The 17,006-nt window shown below is 46.4% G+C and overlaps 1 long non-coding RNA gene across 1 annotated transcript; it reads right to left on the bottom strand.

The window, feature by feature from the left end:
* Positions 1-9,198: 9,198 nt before the first annotated feature.
* Positions 9,199-15,618, bottom strand: LOC308528013. The gene is made up of 4 exons (XR_013996665.1): positions 15,032-15,618; positions 13,960-14,176; positions 9,932-10,182; positions 9,199-9,495 (listed from the first exon to the last, which is right to left on the bottom strand). It is a non-coding gene; the product is annotated as an uncharacterized lncRNA (long non-coding RNA).
* Positions 15,619-17,006: the final 1,388 nt, after the last annotated feature.

Here is a 17,006-nt window from a genome sequence, read left to right on the forward strand (position 1 = left end):
ATTTGGGCAAGGAACCTTTCTGATTAACTACAAGAAATCTCTCTGAATAATTACAAAAAAACCTTGTGATTGTTTTACACTGAACACATAGCAAGAACATGTGAGACCGGCCCAAGCCCCCCTCAGCCTAGGAATAGAGTGGATTCTCACAGTGAACTTGAAGACTCTGGTCTGAGAATTGACCGTGGTGAGGCAGAAGGTCTCTGCTGAGTGAGCCAAGGTTGGCCGCTGGGGTGAGTGCCTGGAGGACATTCCCAGAAGCTGAGTTATGATGCCTTCTGAGGTCAACTTGATGTCCCACCAGACGTTTTCCAGGAACCTAGACTAGAAGAATGTGAATGGAGATGATAGAGACCACTCCACAGAAGGTGAAGCTTCTGAGAGCTAACCAGTCTCCATCAAGCAGTGGAGGTCCATAATGTGATCCAATGGTTTCTAGTGAATGTTGTCTCCTCTTGAGCTTTCCCATCAAAATTAGGGATCAAACCTTGTTGTGTTTTTTTTTAAAATCAGCCCACCAGCATTGTTCAGTGGTTGAGCATCTACTCATAAACTCAGAGATCACGGTTCAGTTCCCGGTCAGGTTGTAGGCTTGATCCCCAGTAGGGACATGCAGGAGGCAGCCAATCAATGATTCCCTTTCATCATTGATGTTTCTATTTCTCTCTCCTTCTCCTTTCCTCTCTGAAATCAATAAAAATATATATTTAAAAAACAAACAAACAAAAAAAAAACCAAAAAAACAAGGCACACTAAGTGCCCCCAAAATTGAGTCCCCTGCTCCTCCCACTGTATCCAGAACATTTACTGGGAATGAATCCTCTCTCATTGTCACTTTCCGGATCTGCCTGAAAGACACACAGAGGGGAGGAAACTATGTCAGTGCCTCTCAGGGGATCAGCCAGGACAAGGCAGACAGGCAGCTGCACACTCATGGGCGCTTTCGGACGTAGACCTGCTGCTGCCTTTCTCCACTTGAGATCCTGGGGCAGCTGTGGATGCCATTCCCACTGGCCTCCCTAGGGAGAGAACTCGGCTGACGTCTGTGGGCCTGCCTAAAGTCATCCATATTCCTTCTGTCTCCCAGACAGTACTTCCTGGACTGTTAGAAAGATGCAAGTGTTCGAGAATAATACCAGAACTTATTATCATGTATTAAATATATTTTTTATCAAGCAGAGAATAAACTTGCTGGCCAGCGTTCGTGGCATCATATCTTTATTGTTTGTGTTATCTCTAGGGCTTGATTTAGAAAGGTTAAGGAGAAAAATATCACTCAAACGTAAATAAATGTAAATAAATAAATTATTTCAGACCTGGCTTCAAATTCACTGTTTTTTACAGGGCCACAGAAGGATAATCCTGAAGTCCTTGGACCCTGGTGGCCCAGGGCAGCCCAGATTCCATTCCCTGACCAGGCTCCTGGTCTTGCTGGAGGTTAGCCAAACCAGCAGGCCACTATGAGGACAGATAACCCAGGCTGGCTAAGCAAATGGTTCGTCATTCCCCACCCCATACTTTAATCCTTTCAATGACACATTAAGTCTCAAATCCTACACAACCTGGCCACAGCCACCTCTCTAGGCATCTTTTCCACCATGTAGGGGAGGAAAAAAATCATTTTTCTCTACCTATCTTAGGTTCATTGGTTGGGGCCTTGAAAGTTAGACTGACAAAAGACAGATTAGCCAGAAAAAAATAAACTGAAGTTTATTAATGTGTGTATTGTGTGTCTGTTCAGGAACACTTAGTGATGGGTAACTCAAAGGGATGGTTAGAACTCGAGCTTCCACAGCATCTTAGCAAGGAATGATAATTTTTGTAGAGAAATAACATGACAAAGGGGAAAAGGACTTTGAGTTTCTAGGAGCAGCATATTGTGGGAAAATAATGGCAGAGAAGGGTTCGTTTTTTCCGAGGGTTGTTACATATTCCTCTAATGCCATTCTCTAGGTTGATAAGGATCTAGAACAGCCGTGGGCAAACTACAGCCAGCGTTGAAATGAATAAAACTAAAAAAAAAAAGACCATACCCTTTTATGTAATGATGTTTACTTTGAATTTATATTAGTTCACACAAACACTCCATCCATGCTTTTGTTCCGGCCCTCCGGTCCAGTTTAAGAACCCATTGTGGCCCTCGAGTCAAAAAGTTTGCCCACCCCTGGTCTAGAATGATCTCCGGTGATTAACTTCTGTTCTTCCTGGTAGAGAGGAGAGGGGGCACCTTTACACACGTATGTCCTGCTTTTAGGCAAACAGGGGAGGACCAAGAGCATTTCTTGTATCTGTTCATTCTCAGTTGTCTTCAGCTCAAAATAATCCTTATGTCAAAGTGGCATATTTTAGGAAGGCATTTTTGCTACTACTTTTTACCAGCCACCAAAACTATCGCCATTTCTTGTAAGTACATTTCTTATAAGCTAGTCTTGCTCCCACCTCAGGGCCTTTCATACCAACCTGGAACAGGCTTCAGTCCCCTTCAATCGTCACCTCCTCAGAGAACCCTCCTGACTAACTCAAATTCCCCTATTAGAGGTTGTCAAAGCACTAGGTCCCTTTCACTCAAAGTACTTATCATAGACACAAGTTCACATTTATTTGTGATTGAAAAGTTCTTGTTTGCAGAGGGCAGCTCCATGCCTGGTTCTCCCCGCTGTGCCCAGCACAGTGTCTGAAACACAGTAGGCACTCATTTACAAGGGGGAATGAATGAATAAAGTAAAGCCCGGCATAGTATTCAGATATCCAGCTCAGAGTGACTGCATAGTCTGGACTCAAGTTGCGGCACGGGAGACACTGTGGTGAACAGCTCACGTTTCTTAGCAGTGGTGTTAAATTGAAAAGGAGAGCTTGCCATCTCTCACTTCAAGTTTCCATATTTTTCGGCCATTCTTAGTGTAAATAGCCAATGGAAAGTTCCTCTAGGGGAATGGGAGGGAATTCTAAAGAATCAGCTTTTGAGAAAACCTTGATCTTCATTTTATGCAAATTCTGCTTAGGAATTGGGAGCTGGACTATGACCTTTGCTGAGAATCTTCTTTGCAGTGCTTCCTCTGGCTGATTTTTCTACTTTTTCTTTCTTTCTTTCTTTCTTTCGCATTTTTATCTTGAGGGGGAAAGTGCCCATATGAATCCACAGGGCACACCTCAGTTGCCCTAACGGGTGTATTTGTATTTGAGATTTGATCTGCTATCAGTAAAGGCACTGAAACCATGATGTCTGGGCTTAGATAAAGCTGGGCTCTTGGTCCCAAAGCCCCTTTGCATAGAGAGAAGTTATTTCTCTTATTGGCCAAAAAAAAAAAAAAAAAAAAAAATTCCATTTAAAATTTTTATTACTTTCTTTTTTGCTCAGACTTCTTTTTTGGGCACATAAACTTGGATCCATGTCCTCTTCCCCTGATACGTTCTGCCCTATGTTATGATCCCTGGACCATCTAAAGGCACGCCAGTCATCATCTTGTAGGAATTCTCAAGGGTCTCCACCCAGGAACATGGAATCCTATTGAATTTCTGCCAAGGAGCTCTCCTATTACTGTTGTTTGCCACTTGGACAAACAGCTCTACTCCTCCCTCCTCGTCCGTAATCTAAGTGTAAATGCAGGCTAGGAAACTTACAGGAGTTCTTTTTTTTTGGAGACGGAGCTGGGGGTGAGTTGCTATATTATCTTGCGTTGCGTTCAATGTCATACGGAGTCTGTCCAGATTTTTGTTTGGGTTTCAGACGTTTAGCCCCCAAACAAATTGAGATTTAAGCGGAAACAGGGCCAGAGTGGGTAATGTTTAAGATTCCTCCCAGAGCACAAATCACCCTTCCCTTGAAGCTACCCCTAAGTGCCATTCTTCAATCTTGAATCTCTGCGTTCCTAGTAAACACTCATGGTAAAAAACAGTTAACGATTAATCTGCCTGTGTTCCAGTGACTTGAAAAATAAGCATCCACACTTCGGAGCCTGCTCTTATCCAGCCCCGAAGGATGGCTTTTATAGCTGGTGGGAAGCCTTGGTTTATCAGCTCCAATAGCTTGGAAATGCCTCCGACCTGAATAATTGGGATGAGCAGAGTCGCCCGAGCTTAGGAATTCCAAGAAGGCAGAGTCAAGATAGAGAGCTGCCAAAGCTCACAGCTGTGGAATGAAACCCTTTTCCGAACCTGATTCCTTGGCTCCGTCGTAATGTGCTTGGAACCTGGACTCACTTGAGATGTTTGCACCTGGTTAGAGTGTTTTGAACCTGGAATTATGCTTCCTTTGTGTATTTATCTCTGAAACGTAATGATGATAGATCCAAGCTCTCTAGTAGGGCTGCTGTTGAAATCATAGAAGTACTGATTCTAGCTTTCCAGTGCTTCCCAAATGCCAAATGATGAATGGGACAGTGATCCACTGAGCCACACCGGCCAGGGCTCTGCCTACCTTTTTTAATGGTGACTTTAATGAAGAGTTTTATCTACGTTAATAAGTCAGAAGCTTAAATGGGTACGGATCCTGTGTCTTTCTTTGGAATTGACTTGTAGTAAAGCCCTTGGGTTAATTATACCAGAAAAGGGCACACACAGGGAATTTGTGAGGTAAATGGGTGCTTTTTAGTTCCTATGCAATAACAGTCGATACTAGTGGCTCCATTGTAGCATCCGAATGTCTATATTATTGCTCCTCAAATGTTGGTTGCTCTGTAGATCCTACTTGGAAATTGAATTGTAAGAACTAAGTTAATTTTGATGTACTTGATGGAAGCACTTTGTTTTTCTACAGTTTAGGGGAGATTTGTCATTGACATTAGGTGGTTTTTTTAAAAGGATTCTGGTTACTTGTCCACATGTGCACACGTAGTCCACATGTCATTAAAGACATGAGTTTTTAATACCATCCAATTGGTGGCCACGAATTAATATGTTTAAAACACCTGTTATTGGCTGGATTCATCACATTTTACTGTTCATCATTGTGCATCACTGTGGGGTAGTTGGTCTCACTTTTATTTTATTACATGTGGGTGGACAGAAATTTATCAGCAGGCAAATCCAAGAGGAAGTCGGTTTATTACAGGTACCTTTTAGACTTGCAAGGGCCCTCAGCTAGTTAGTTAATTTTGCACAATAGTCTAGCACAGCCGTGGCCTGTTTGAAATGAATAAAACTAAAAAAAAAATTAAAAAAAAGACCGCACCCTTTTATGTAATGATGTTTACTTTGAATTTATATTAGTTCACACAAAGACTCCATCCATGCTTTTGTTCCGGCCCTCCGGTCCAGTTTAAGAACCCATTGTGGCCCTCGAGTCAAAAAGTTTGCCCATCCCTGGAGCAGTTGTCATTTTAAGCCTTTTTGTATAATGCTGTGAGAACCTCTGCTTGATAAAGCAAAGCAGTCCAGGTTGAAACAGCCTGAACTATTTTAGAAATTGTCAGTGGCTACATCTGCATATCTTTTGCATTGATAAGAGTACTTCTTTGGCAAACATGTTTTTGTGTTTGGTGTTTTTTTGAGAGGAAAGCCTTGGGCCTGGCAGGTTAGTTTTATTCCGAGGTGGAGACCCCGTTGGAACTCCACAGGTCTCAGCTTCAACCCCAGATGATCAGCATTTAAGACTGAAGATCAGTATCTGTGCCTGCAAAGGAGCCAGAAGTCCTGAGAGCTGGGTCCAGAGGTGGTTGGCAGGAAGGAGGTCCTAATCCCAGAAGAACAGCTCTGGGAGCGTGAAGTAAAGCAAGGACCTAAAGGAGAAAAATCATACTTCTGAGCACCTCAAGACTCCTCTGGGCGCTATTGCTGGGGGCGCGGGAAAGGCTGCAGTGTTCTCCTTTAGTGCCGGGGTCCAGCCCCAGCGGGTCCAGGGGTCCCCAAAGGTGTGGACGGAGTCGGCGAAGAAGGAATGACACGGAGACAGCGTTCAGTTGATCAGCAGCCTAGCCAGGATCTCTAGCCAAGTTCTGGTCAGGATCTCCAGTGAAGTTCTGGTTAGGATCTCCAACCAGGTTCTGTGTCCGTGTTGTCTTGCTAGGTTCTCCAGCCAGGTTCTGTCCAGGTTCTCCAGCCAGGTTCAGTCACCAGGTTCTAGTCAGGTTCTCTTGCCAATTTCTGTAGTCAGGTTCAGTCCGGGATCTTTTGCCATGTTCTCTCGCTAGGTTCTGTCTCTAGGTTCTGAGGCCAGTTTCTGTCCAGGATCTTTTGCCATGTTCTCTCCAGCGAAGTTCTTCTGTCTCTAGAGAACGTTCTGTGTAGGTTCTGTGCCTAGGTTCTGTCTCTCTAGTTCTGTCTCCTGCTGTCTTGTTACATCTGTATTTATACCAGTTGATTCAATCCTATCAATCTCTATTACAAAGGTTAGGGCGTTTCTTATCTCCATTCCAGGAAGTAAAGATTATGTAGCTTAAGCATGATTGTTCGTAGTTAAAGTGATTAATTACCCACCTGGCACTTAGTTAAGAGGTTTTATTCCCTCCCTAACGTCAGGGGAAAATCCCTACCTGGGGAAACAACCTTTCTCAGAGACCTTGGTTAAAACACATAGTGCCAAGAAGGTGAGCAAACATATTAAGAACAGTATGCCATATATGCCAGGTCCCTTGAAACAGCAAGCATGGACCAGCTCCCGGCACTTTAGGTGGGAAGGGAGAAGGCTCCCTTGTTGGGGGTGCACTGAAGGAGTGAGGAAGTGGGAAGAGAAAGGTACATATAGTGCTCAGTGCCTTGCAGTGATGACAGGTGTGCCGGGACCACTGCGCTGCTCCCAGGTGCAGAAAGGTAGGAGGCCTCGGGGAGGGGGTGAACACCAGCTGGGGAGGGATTAGAGAGGCTTGGAGGACAGAGGCTTGCGTTTGCTTTGTGCGTGTACACAAAGACATCATCCATCAACAGCCCAGAAATTGGGCTGCCATTCTGTTCTCAAACAAATGGCTTGTTTATTAAACTGAAAGCGGCTATCTCCATTAGGAAATATTCAATTCCAGCAGTTAGCCTGGAGGGGTAAAGAGCCTCCCTCCAGTCCACTTTGCCCTGTTGCCAAACAATGCTTTGATGTGCAAGGGGCTCCTAATGGAAGATAAGGCTTCTGTGAACCCAGCATTGTAAGGATGGGATTATCTCTGATTGTTAACCACTGATTGACATTATTTATTATGCAAAGGCTTAATCTGCACCTAGATGGAGGCAGAGGAACGTGCAGAAGTATTCTAGTTATTTAGTTGCTTTTAGAAGTCACTGTAGTAATTGGATCTCAGATCTTGAAGGCTTGGGTAGAAATGACAGTGGTTTCTTTCCCAAATAAGTGAGCATTTAAATTCCTTTAAGAAGTGGTCCTAATACTATTAAATTCCCAGGTTTGTTTGTTTTGTTTTTTTTTACAGAAGTAAGTAAAACCATTTATTTTATGACAATATTAACAAAATCGTGAATTCAAGTGCTATGCAGATGTGAGAAGTCAGCAATTGTGTGCTTGAGATTTGCAAATGAAAGAAGGTTTTTTCATTTGTTTTACTTTCAGGCACTTTCAAATACTGACAAATGCTTGTGTTAGTTTACATACAATCTAGGAAAACATTAATTTCACAAATCAAGCTATTTCATATTGTCTTTTTGTCAGTAGTATACCTTTAGTTTTCTAGTATGCTTATAAGACCAAAAAGGGATATAAAAATGAATTGCCAAAAATTTAGAAAGTAAATTAGAGTAGTTATTCCGCTACCTTAATACAATCAATAATTATATTCTTCTAGTCTGATTTCCCCCTATGTTTGCTGCAAAGATGTAATCTCTCTAGATTCTGTTTTATACTTAACTAGCCTCATAGATATTTCAAAAATGTTGCCCCATGTTGCTTAATGGGCACAGAGTTTCTGTTTGGGGTGATGACAAGTTTTAGAAGTAGACAGTGGTGATGGTTGACAACATTGTGAGAGGAACGAATGGCCACTGCATTATACACTTAAAATGGTAAAAACGACCACTTTTAGTTTTATCTTTTACTTCAATTTTTAGAAAAGTCTATGGATACTATTCCCCTATTTTTTTTATTTTTTTTTTTTTCTGTTTTGAGAGGTATAGCACTGACAGATTTCAGAGTTTGTAATGTCAGAAAAAAATTTTAGGGTGGAGTTTATTCTTCCTGGGATTCAAAAACTGAAACTTGCCAATATTATTTAGTATTTGGATGAAGCCGGTAATTCAAAGGGCAAATTTCAGCAGTGGGGTGGCCTGTTGAAACTTTAGAAACCTGGGGGTTGCGAGGTCATGTTTCAGGCTGAGGTCCTTAGAGCCCTGTAGGGACTGCAGCCTCCTGGTGGTGTCCTCAGGCCCTGGGAAGGTGACAGTGAGGACCTTCCCCGGTATAGCCTTCTAGTTTACAAAAGTGTACATGCATGCCCTGGCCTCACGGAGCCCCAGCCATAACCAAGCAAATCCTCGGAAGGATGGTGAGGAGCAGGTCATTCCCTGGGCTGTTTCTCGCACCATTTGGGATGGGGGTGGGGGGAGCCAGTTTGACCTGGGCCTTTTGGGGAAGCCCAGTGAGAGAGGGAAGGGCTTGAATTTGTGCCAAGCTTTGGGGGTAGGGGAAGGAAGATCCAGGGCAAGCCACAGTGATGTAGAGCACCCCTTGGGGTGGCTGGGGTTCAGGTCACAGACTGGGGGCACCTTCCTGGACCACACATCTTAACTTCTTGTACCCCTGGGACCTCTAGTCCGGAAGTGGTTGTGCCGCGTTTATGTTCCTGAATTCTGCAATATTGCAGATGATGCGATCCAGGCTAAGGCAAGCTGCGTAGTGGAATCTAACTGGGCTCCAGGTTTGAAACATCTCATATTATCTTGGGTTATTACTTTGTGTTGCTATCCCAACTCTGAAACTAATTGGCCTACCCCAGCGATTCTCAACCTTTTTCATCTCTTGGCACACATAAACTAATTACTAAACATGTGGGGCACACCAAAAAGTGTATTCTATTTTTTTTGCCGAGCTGACAAAAAAAAAAAAAGTATAATTTTGATTCCTTTACACTGGGTGACTATTGTGTTGGCCGTTGTCATTTTTTATTTTACAATCCAAGAGAAAAGAAGTCAGTGCCCTGACTAAATAGTTAGGTGTTGCATGTTTTAAAAGTTCTTGCTGCACACCGGCTGGAAATCACCAGCCCAATCTATTATTTTTAAACATGAATTAGAGAGTGAAATCAAGAGGCGATTTTAAAGAATGCTTTTCATGAGAAGGTCAACCACTTTACTGAAAGGAAAACATGCCAACTTCTACACTTCGGCACTGCAATGACACTGAGGAAGGGTGACTTAGGGGCCCCGAGAACTCCCTTGTGACACCCCGTCTTTGCAGGTAAAGCCTCGCCTTCTTTCCTGTCGCCATCCCCCAATGACCAAATATCTTGATAAGATGATTTACAGGAGTTGAAACCATCTGCACCATTCCTGAGGCTCAGCATGATGTCACCAATGCAGGGAGCATGGCTTCTTGGGGCTATATTTTTTCATTTGGCTTAAGATGTGCTAAAAAAAAATAATAATAACTTGGGGGAGGGGGCGGAGGGGGGCGGGGTCGCAGGGAGGGGAGATTGAGCATTTTAGAATACAACAATGCAGCATCTTGGCTCTTGTCAACCTTTGAACTAGCCGGCCTGCAAACATCTCACAGCCTGAGATGTTTGTTGACTCTGGTCCCCTGGCGCCCCCCCTCCCCCCCCCCCCCCCCCCCCCGCAGGGAAGCCTCCTGTCCCCACACCCAGTCTCTGTTATTTCCTGTTCTGGGGACCCCCCACCTTCTGCCTTACTTGTTTGGGGGAGGGGTCCATGTCTGGAATGGACAGACTGACTGGATCCCTGCTATTGTGGGCGAAACTGTGTACAAGACAAACAAACATTCTTGGGAGTGACCAGACATTCTCTAGAGAATTCCAGCCACTCGGTTGAAGGGGAAGTCACCCACCTGGAGCATTTAGAGAACTCCAAGCATTTGAAGTAGGGGCAGAGGGCAGACACAGATTCACAGGTACAGCGAAGAGCGCCAGGTGAACTCTTTGGCTCCGTGAGCCGTGGCGCACCACGTGTCTTGGGAAAGCAAAACGGATGTCACAAGTTGCTTCTTTTGGGTGGACTTTGCAGAGCTGGACACGCCAGGGCTCAGAGCTCAACTCTGTCCCTTCCTTGCTGGGTGCCCTTGGGCAGATGACTGAAGTTCTGCAACATAAAGGTGATACCCTACTTTGGGGTGCTGCTGTGTGGATTTATTGAGATAATGTATGTAAAGGGCATAGTGAGATGCCTAAAATAATTGTCAACCATGTCATTTCTATTTCGCGTAAAGAAAACTGGCAGCAACTAAGCCAGAGAGCACCTGGGGAGAGTCTAGGCTCCATTCAGAGTGTGTGGCTAAGCAGATAAAGACTCCTGGAGCGAATCTTCCTTGTTTGCGAAGCCTGTAGTCCAGATCGGTTCAACTTCTAGGCAAGATCGTGTTAAAGACCCTGAGACAGACTCCTCCGGTTAACCCCAGCATCGCCACTTACTGCCGATGCCTTGAGGCTACTCACTTAAAACTGTGAGTCCCCGGTTCCTGAACTGTAAGATCCAAGAACACTGGCTTCCCAGGCTGATTTTGAGAATTAAATGTGATTGTGCATGAAAATCATTTAGTTGCAGTACCTGGCGTATCACAAATGCTCACTATAATGTTAGGATCACCTGCTCATCGACCTCAGCAAAACCTTCAAGGCCTCGGGGCCCCTGTGTCCCTTCCCTAGTTTGACAAGGTGCCCCCACTCAGCGCCAGCTCCAGGACTTTGCAGCTTCAGGCTTTGCAAACGGCCTTGTGGACAGCAGTCTCCGTGCCTATGGCCATTGCCACCTGCGCATGCTCTTATTCCACAGCTACGTCTTTACTTACTCATCCTGTTTTGTCCACAAGTTTTTAAACATGCAAATACCTTGGGGCCAGGGCCTCTGGCAAGTCTTGAAAAATCCCATTATTGGCCTGCTTGCTGCCAGAGGAGAAAGAGTGGCCTTGTGTGAGGGCCTGTCACAAGGCCACTGCTTTCACAGGCCGCCTCTTAGGTAATCTGGGTAACATTTGGAAGGTAGGTGTGTTTCTTAACTGCTGCTGCGCCAAATTACCGCAAACTCAGTGGCTGGAAATGAGAAATGTTTTCTCACAGTTCAGGAGGCCAGAGTCTGAGATCAGGGGTGGCAGGTTCGGGACTGCCTGACAGTCCTTGGCTCCTGGACTTGCAGATGCATCACTCCAATTTCTGTCTGCATCTTCGCGTGCGTCTCTGCGTGTCCTTTCCTCTTATAAGAGCACCAGTCGTGGGACTGAGGGCCCACTCCAAGCCCATCTGACCTCATCTTCACTAATTACATTTGCAAAGACTCAGTTTCCAAAAATGGCCACCTTCTTAGGTTCCAGGCGGGCATGAATTTGGGAGGGGACACTGTTTCACCTGCTACAATAATTATACCCATTTGACAGATGACGAACCTGAGTCTCAGAGAGAAGAGGAAACCCCCTGTGTAAGCATTGCACAGTCCGCTTGCGACACAAATGGATCCAAACCCTGACCTCTTTTTCTCACGATTCACGTTCTTCCTACTGGATTTCCGCACCCCAACAAATAAATGGCCAATGAAACAAGGGTCTGAGAACCAGGGCAGCAATATGGTGAGCAGCAGTTGGCCACTAGATCAAAGGGAGCCTCCACAGGGTAAACAGGATGAGGCAGAGGCTGTGGAAACCAATGACAACCCCCCCTCTTGTGGCTGGTTTTCAGACTTTATCCTGTTGGCATAATCCATGGCTCTCAACCACAGTGCTTGCTCCTGGGACTCCATGGCCGGGCAGAGAGATTCCCCATAAACGAGACACGAGGTAGTGCTGTTGGCTTCAGGCAAAGGGAAGGAGCACATTTCTTTGCATGAAGCCAAATCCCCTCCCCCAGCTTTCCCCGCACCCCATCTTACCGCTGGCTCTGCTTATCATGTATCCCCTTGATGGACGGAGAAATTCCGTGCTTTCCTTCTCCTGCAGGGGTTCCTTCCTGGCATTCAGAACCACAGAAGCAGTGGGCGGAAGCAGGTGACTGGCCCTCAGCTGCCCCCAGAGCTGGGCTGCCCAAACTTTCCCCAGAATGTGGTCCAGCAGAGCCGGCCCAGGGCAGGATTGGGAGAGCACAGAGCAATGACAGGAAAGAGGGGGTTCCATGTGCTCCCCGGGTTCTGGCTACCGCACAGGGGTGCAGCAGAACCAGAGCTTTGTGTTAAGGGCAAGTTTCTCTTAGTTTCAACCACAGATGCACCTCTGTTACCAGGCTCAGAATCTCAGTGGGCCTGGCTCGAGCCTTCACTGCCCGAGCTGCCCTCCAGGCCCTGCTCTTCATCAGGCGGTGCCCCCGGGGCCTGCCTGGTCCAGACTCCTGATCTGCCACTTGGTCCTGGCAGAGCAGACTCTGACCATCTGGACTTTCCTGGAGTCCTCTCGTTCTGCCAGCGTGTCAGAGTGAATGGGATCAGAGGGCTGTTTGTTGCTCGGTCTGGCTTCCATATGGCTTTGTGCTTTTAAAGAAACTTAAGCAAAGGCCATTCATTCATGGATTTCTAGAACAAGCAGCAGTTCATGGTGACGCTAGAGTCCATGATGACGGGACCTGCTCTGTGGGTGGCCATCTAAACCTTCTAGAGCAGGTGTGGGGGACCGTTTTCCTGCCAAGGGCCATTTGGATATTTCTAACATCATTCGCCGGCCATACAAATTATGAACTTGAAAATGATGTTGCTATGAAGAAAGCTCCTAGATTTATTGAATCTCAAGTCCCGCCCGAGGTTGCCTTGGCAGGGCCAGACCAAATGATAAGGCCGGCCGCACATTCCCCACCCCTGTGCTAGAGCTGCCGGCAGTTCCCTTGCGATCCCTCAGCGGCTGATTCCGTAGGATCAAAGCCTGTTCCTGTTGGTAAGTGGTAGGTACCGCCTTTGGTTGAGTTTTCTTAGCGCTGACCAGGAATGTCATTTAAAAAGCATGTCTTGATTGTTGGGTTTTCTTGAGTGCTGCCTTGGGAATGGGAAGGCTTGTTCATTGGTACTTCCTGCCTTGGAGCAGGGAAGGGCTTGGTGGTTCCTGTGACTGGGTGACAGAAGGGCCAGGATCCTAAGCAGGTGTTGGATCCAGGGTCTGGGATTGCCTCAGCGCAGACTTATTGTCCATACCCTCCCTCCCCCCCGCCCTCCAGCATTTGCTTTAAACTTTAATAAAAGACATGGCGAGCCTGGCCAGTGTTGCTCAGTGGTTGAGTGCCAAGCTATGGCCCAGAAGGTCATAGTTCAATTCCCGGTCAGGGCACATGCTTGCCCTCTCTCTCTTTCTGTCTCCCTTCCTCTCTGAAATCAATTTAAAAAAAAAATACAGGGTGATTTTGCTTATAGAAGACTCTATTTAGCAAACCCCAAATTTAAAAACTTTACTCCAAGCTCCAAAATACTTTATTAGAACAAAGAAATGTATTCAAATGGAGTGAATTGAGTCCGTGTGTGTGTGTGTGTGTGTGTGTGTATGTGTCTTATAGGTGGATGGGGCAGTTACGAGATTAACTCATCTGCACATTTAAGTTGAATGGGGCAAAAAATGACAGTTATTTAGAATAGCAGATAAAGTCAACCTCCAATTTTTATCCTCTACTTGACCGATCAGACCTTGGGAAACTTTTCTGTGGGGGTTTCCTATGACAAATCCTGTCTGTGACATAGTCCATGAAGTTCTATGACATTCCAAAGAGGAATTTGGTTACTCAGAAAGTGTTTCACAACTTTTCTGGGCATTGGCAGCTCATGGGAGGAAAATGTCTGTGTATAACAATGAGTCAATGACATATCTTTGATGAAAAAGGTAGATTAGATTATCATACAATTGTGTAGCGTGAAGGTCTGCTCCTGAAAGTGTGATAGGTTCCTACAAGAAAGCACACCTACCTCGAGAGAAGGCCACGTTCTGATCCATGTTCGTTCATCACGGCGGAGTGAAAGCCTCCCTGCTCATTACGCTGGTAGAAGATGGAGACAGGTGTTGCAGGGCCTACCATGTAGCCAAGCCTTGGCCTGTGTAAGTCTACGTGTATTTAAAGCAGCAGTTCTCAACCTGTGGGTCGCTATCCCTTTGGGGGTCGAATGACCCTTTCACAGGGGTCACCTAAGACCATTGGAAAACACACATATAATTACATATTGTTTTTGTGATTAATCACTATGCTTTAATTATGTTCAATTTGTAACAATGAAAATACATCCTGCATATCAGCTCCTTTTCCCAGGTCACCACTAGCTTCATCTGGTTCTGGCACGAAGCATCCCAGATGCTCCTCCCTCCCAAAACCTACTTTTTGGACAGTATTGAAGGCCATCAGGGTACCCTGGAGATGGCAAGGTGCAGTGGGGAGTAAGAGCTTGGCAGTTGGTGAACCATTTTTTTTTCTATAGAATAATGTTTCTTATAAGAATAACTGAGGCCATGGCACGGACATAGCTGGGGGAGTCTGTATATGCACGTATGTCCTGACCTCCAGGAGGTGCTGAGTCCAGATCTCCTAAAAGCCTTTCTGAGGAAGGTCGCTGCTCTTTCCCTTCTCACCAGTCTCCCCTCAATACATTAGGGCCGGGTATGTCTGCTCTTCACTGGGTTAGGAATTCCTTTGGGTAAACAAGCTCCTACTTTAAATACTTTAGATTGTAAATATTCCCATCAGATTCACAACTCAGTGCAAATTGCTCTAAAGACCTGGCTCCTGCTGAGATGAGAGTCCTGGAGATGGGACTTGGAGGGGGGCCCTGACTGAAAGGTAAGGGGGAGAGGGCATCTGGAGGTCGGGGCCCATAGGTGTGCCTTGAACCGGGCCCTGGAGCAGTTTGAAAAGCAGCACACCTCCAGCTTCCCTATGCCCCAGGGAGCATGCGAGTGAGCCTTCCCCATTGCCCTCCCCCCACCCCACCCCCACCCCACCACCACCACTCTGCCTCCACCTCCCCACTTTGCAATTCCTGGTCTTACCATTTTGAAGTCTGGCCTCTCCACTTTGCCTGCTTCCTTCTGGCTCCTCCTGACTTCAACAGATCAGCTGTGGAACATTCCATCACATAAAGGTACAAACACAGGATGGTTTCATTTGGCAGAATGAACTCCTTCCAGTGAAGAGATACAATTCTGACCAGGGGCATGAGGTCCTTCCCGGAACCCCGGAAAGCTCCCCTGGCAAAGCTGGCCAGGGTTTTGGCAGCAGCAGCCTCTGCTTGCTGTCTGGCTTGCTTTCTCTCAGCTCGGCCCTTACATCACCAGCCTCAGAACTACCCAGGACTTCACCTGCGCAGGAGGCTCATGCTGACATCACACAATTACAGATTAGGGACAGAAAGGAAGTGAATGTGGGGGCGGGGGGTCACCTAGTCTGATTTTCCCATTTCACAGACTAGAAAACTGAGTCCCTGAAGAGAAGCACGGCCTTCCCAAAGCCGCGAAGCAGCAGGCACATGGTTTCAAAGACAGTCTGTGGCTGCCTCGCATTTGCTCTTTAAGTTTCCCTTTTTGGCCCTTTGGATCAGCTCAGCACCCTCCTGGGTCTGCTGCCTCCTGAACTGCCCAGTGTGGCTCCCGGGGGCCCAGCCCTGCCCTGGGTGGGATTGGTGGATTCTGAGCTCTGTTCCTGACCGCCCTGACCACGGGCAAGCTTTGGCTCTAGAGGCTGGGGCCCGCCCCTCTGTGGAATGGGTGAGACTCTCCATCCACCTTGCTGTTGGTGGGAGGAGCAAACAGAGAAGGTAGGCAAGGGTGTGCAGCGCCGAACTGGCACCCGGTAGGTGTGCCTTGCATATTTGCCGAATGATGGTCACAAAACACTGATGGCCTCCAGACCCCAGCGGCCGAGCCTCACAAATTACATGTTGCTTCCCAGTCAACCAGGACATGTTTCAAAACAGCCTCACGTCCCCCAGTGCAAGGCACCCTCCCAGACTAAACAGAAGATTGGGTTACAGCCCTCCAAATTGCTTTTGGTAAACTCAGAAAAGTCAACCCATGCTCAGAGTCTGCCACGCGGGAAGGGAAGGGGAAGGAGGAGCAGGAGCGAGGTGAGTGCTGCTGGCCCCGCTCTGCTGGTTCCCTCAGCCATGGGCGGCTGGGGGTGTGCTTTTGCAGCCTAAAGCCACCTTGCCAGTTGGGTTTTTTCCCCGCTGCCTCAGAGGATAAGCCGCCTTTCTGGAGCACCTCCCTGTGCCTTTGCCCCAGAATTGTTTTCTAAACTGCACCCGTCTCTATGTAGCTGGAGGGAGGTGTGTGTGCTGGTGTATGTGTGTACATGTAGGTGTTTGTTTCTGTATGTGCCTCTGTGCATTTGTGGCATTTGTGAGTGTGTCTGTGTGAGCGTGTCCTGCAATAACACAGTACCACACTGTGAGTGGCTTAAACAATAGAAATGTGTTGTCTCACAGTTTGGAGATTGGAAGTACAAAAACTCGGTGTGTGAGAGCTGGTTCCTGCTGAGGGCTGTAGTGGGGGCCGCCCCTCTCTGTGGCTTATAGATGGCTGTCTTCTCTCTGTCTCTCCACATTGTCTTCCTTTTAGGTATGGCTCTGTGTCTAAATCTCTCTCTCTCTCTTTAAAAAAATCCTCACCCAAGAATATATATATATATTTTTTTTATTTTAGAGAAGAAAGTGGAGAGAGAGAAACATTGATAGGTTGCCTCCCATGTATGCCCCGACCGGGGATTGAACCCTCTGTTCCCTGACCAGGAATTGAACCCGAAACCTTTTAGTGTATGGGACAATGCTCCAACCAGCTGAGCCACCCAGCCAGGGTCTAAATCTCTTTTTATAAGGACACTAGTCATATTGGATTAGAGCCAACCCTAATGACCACTTAACTTGAGACCCTATCTCCAAATAAGATCACATTATGAGGAGTTATGTGTTAGGACTTAAATATATAAAATGTGAGACAAGGGTAGGGAGAGACACAATTCATTCTATAA

This window comes from Myotis nattereri (genome assembly GCF_964212035.1).
Source record: "Myotis nattereri genome assembly, chromosome: 12".
In the NCBI taxonomy this organism is placed as follows: Eukaryota; Metazoa; Chordata; class Mammalia; order Chiroptera; family Vespertilionidae; genus Myotis; species Myotis nattereri.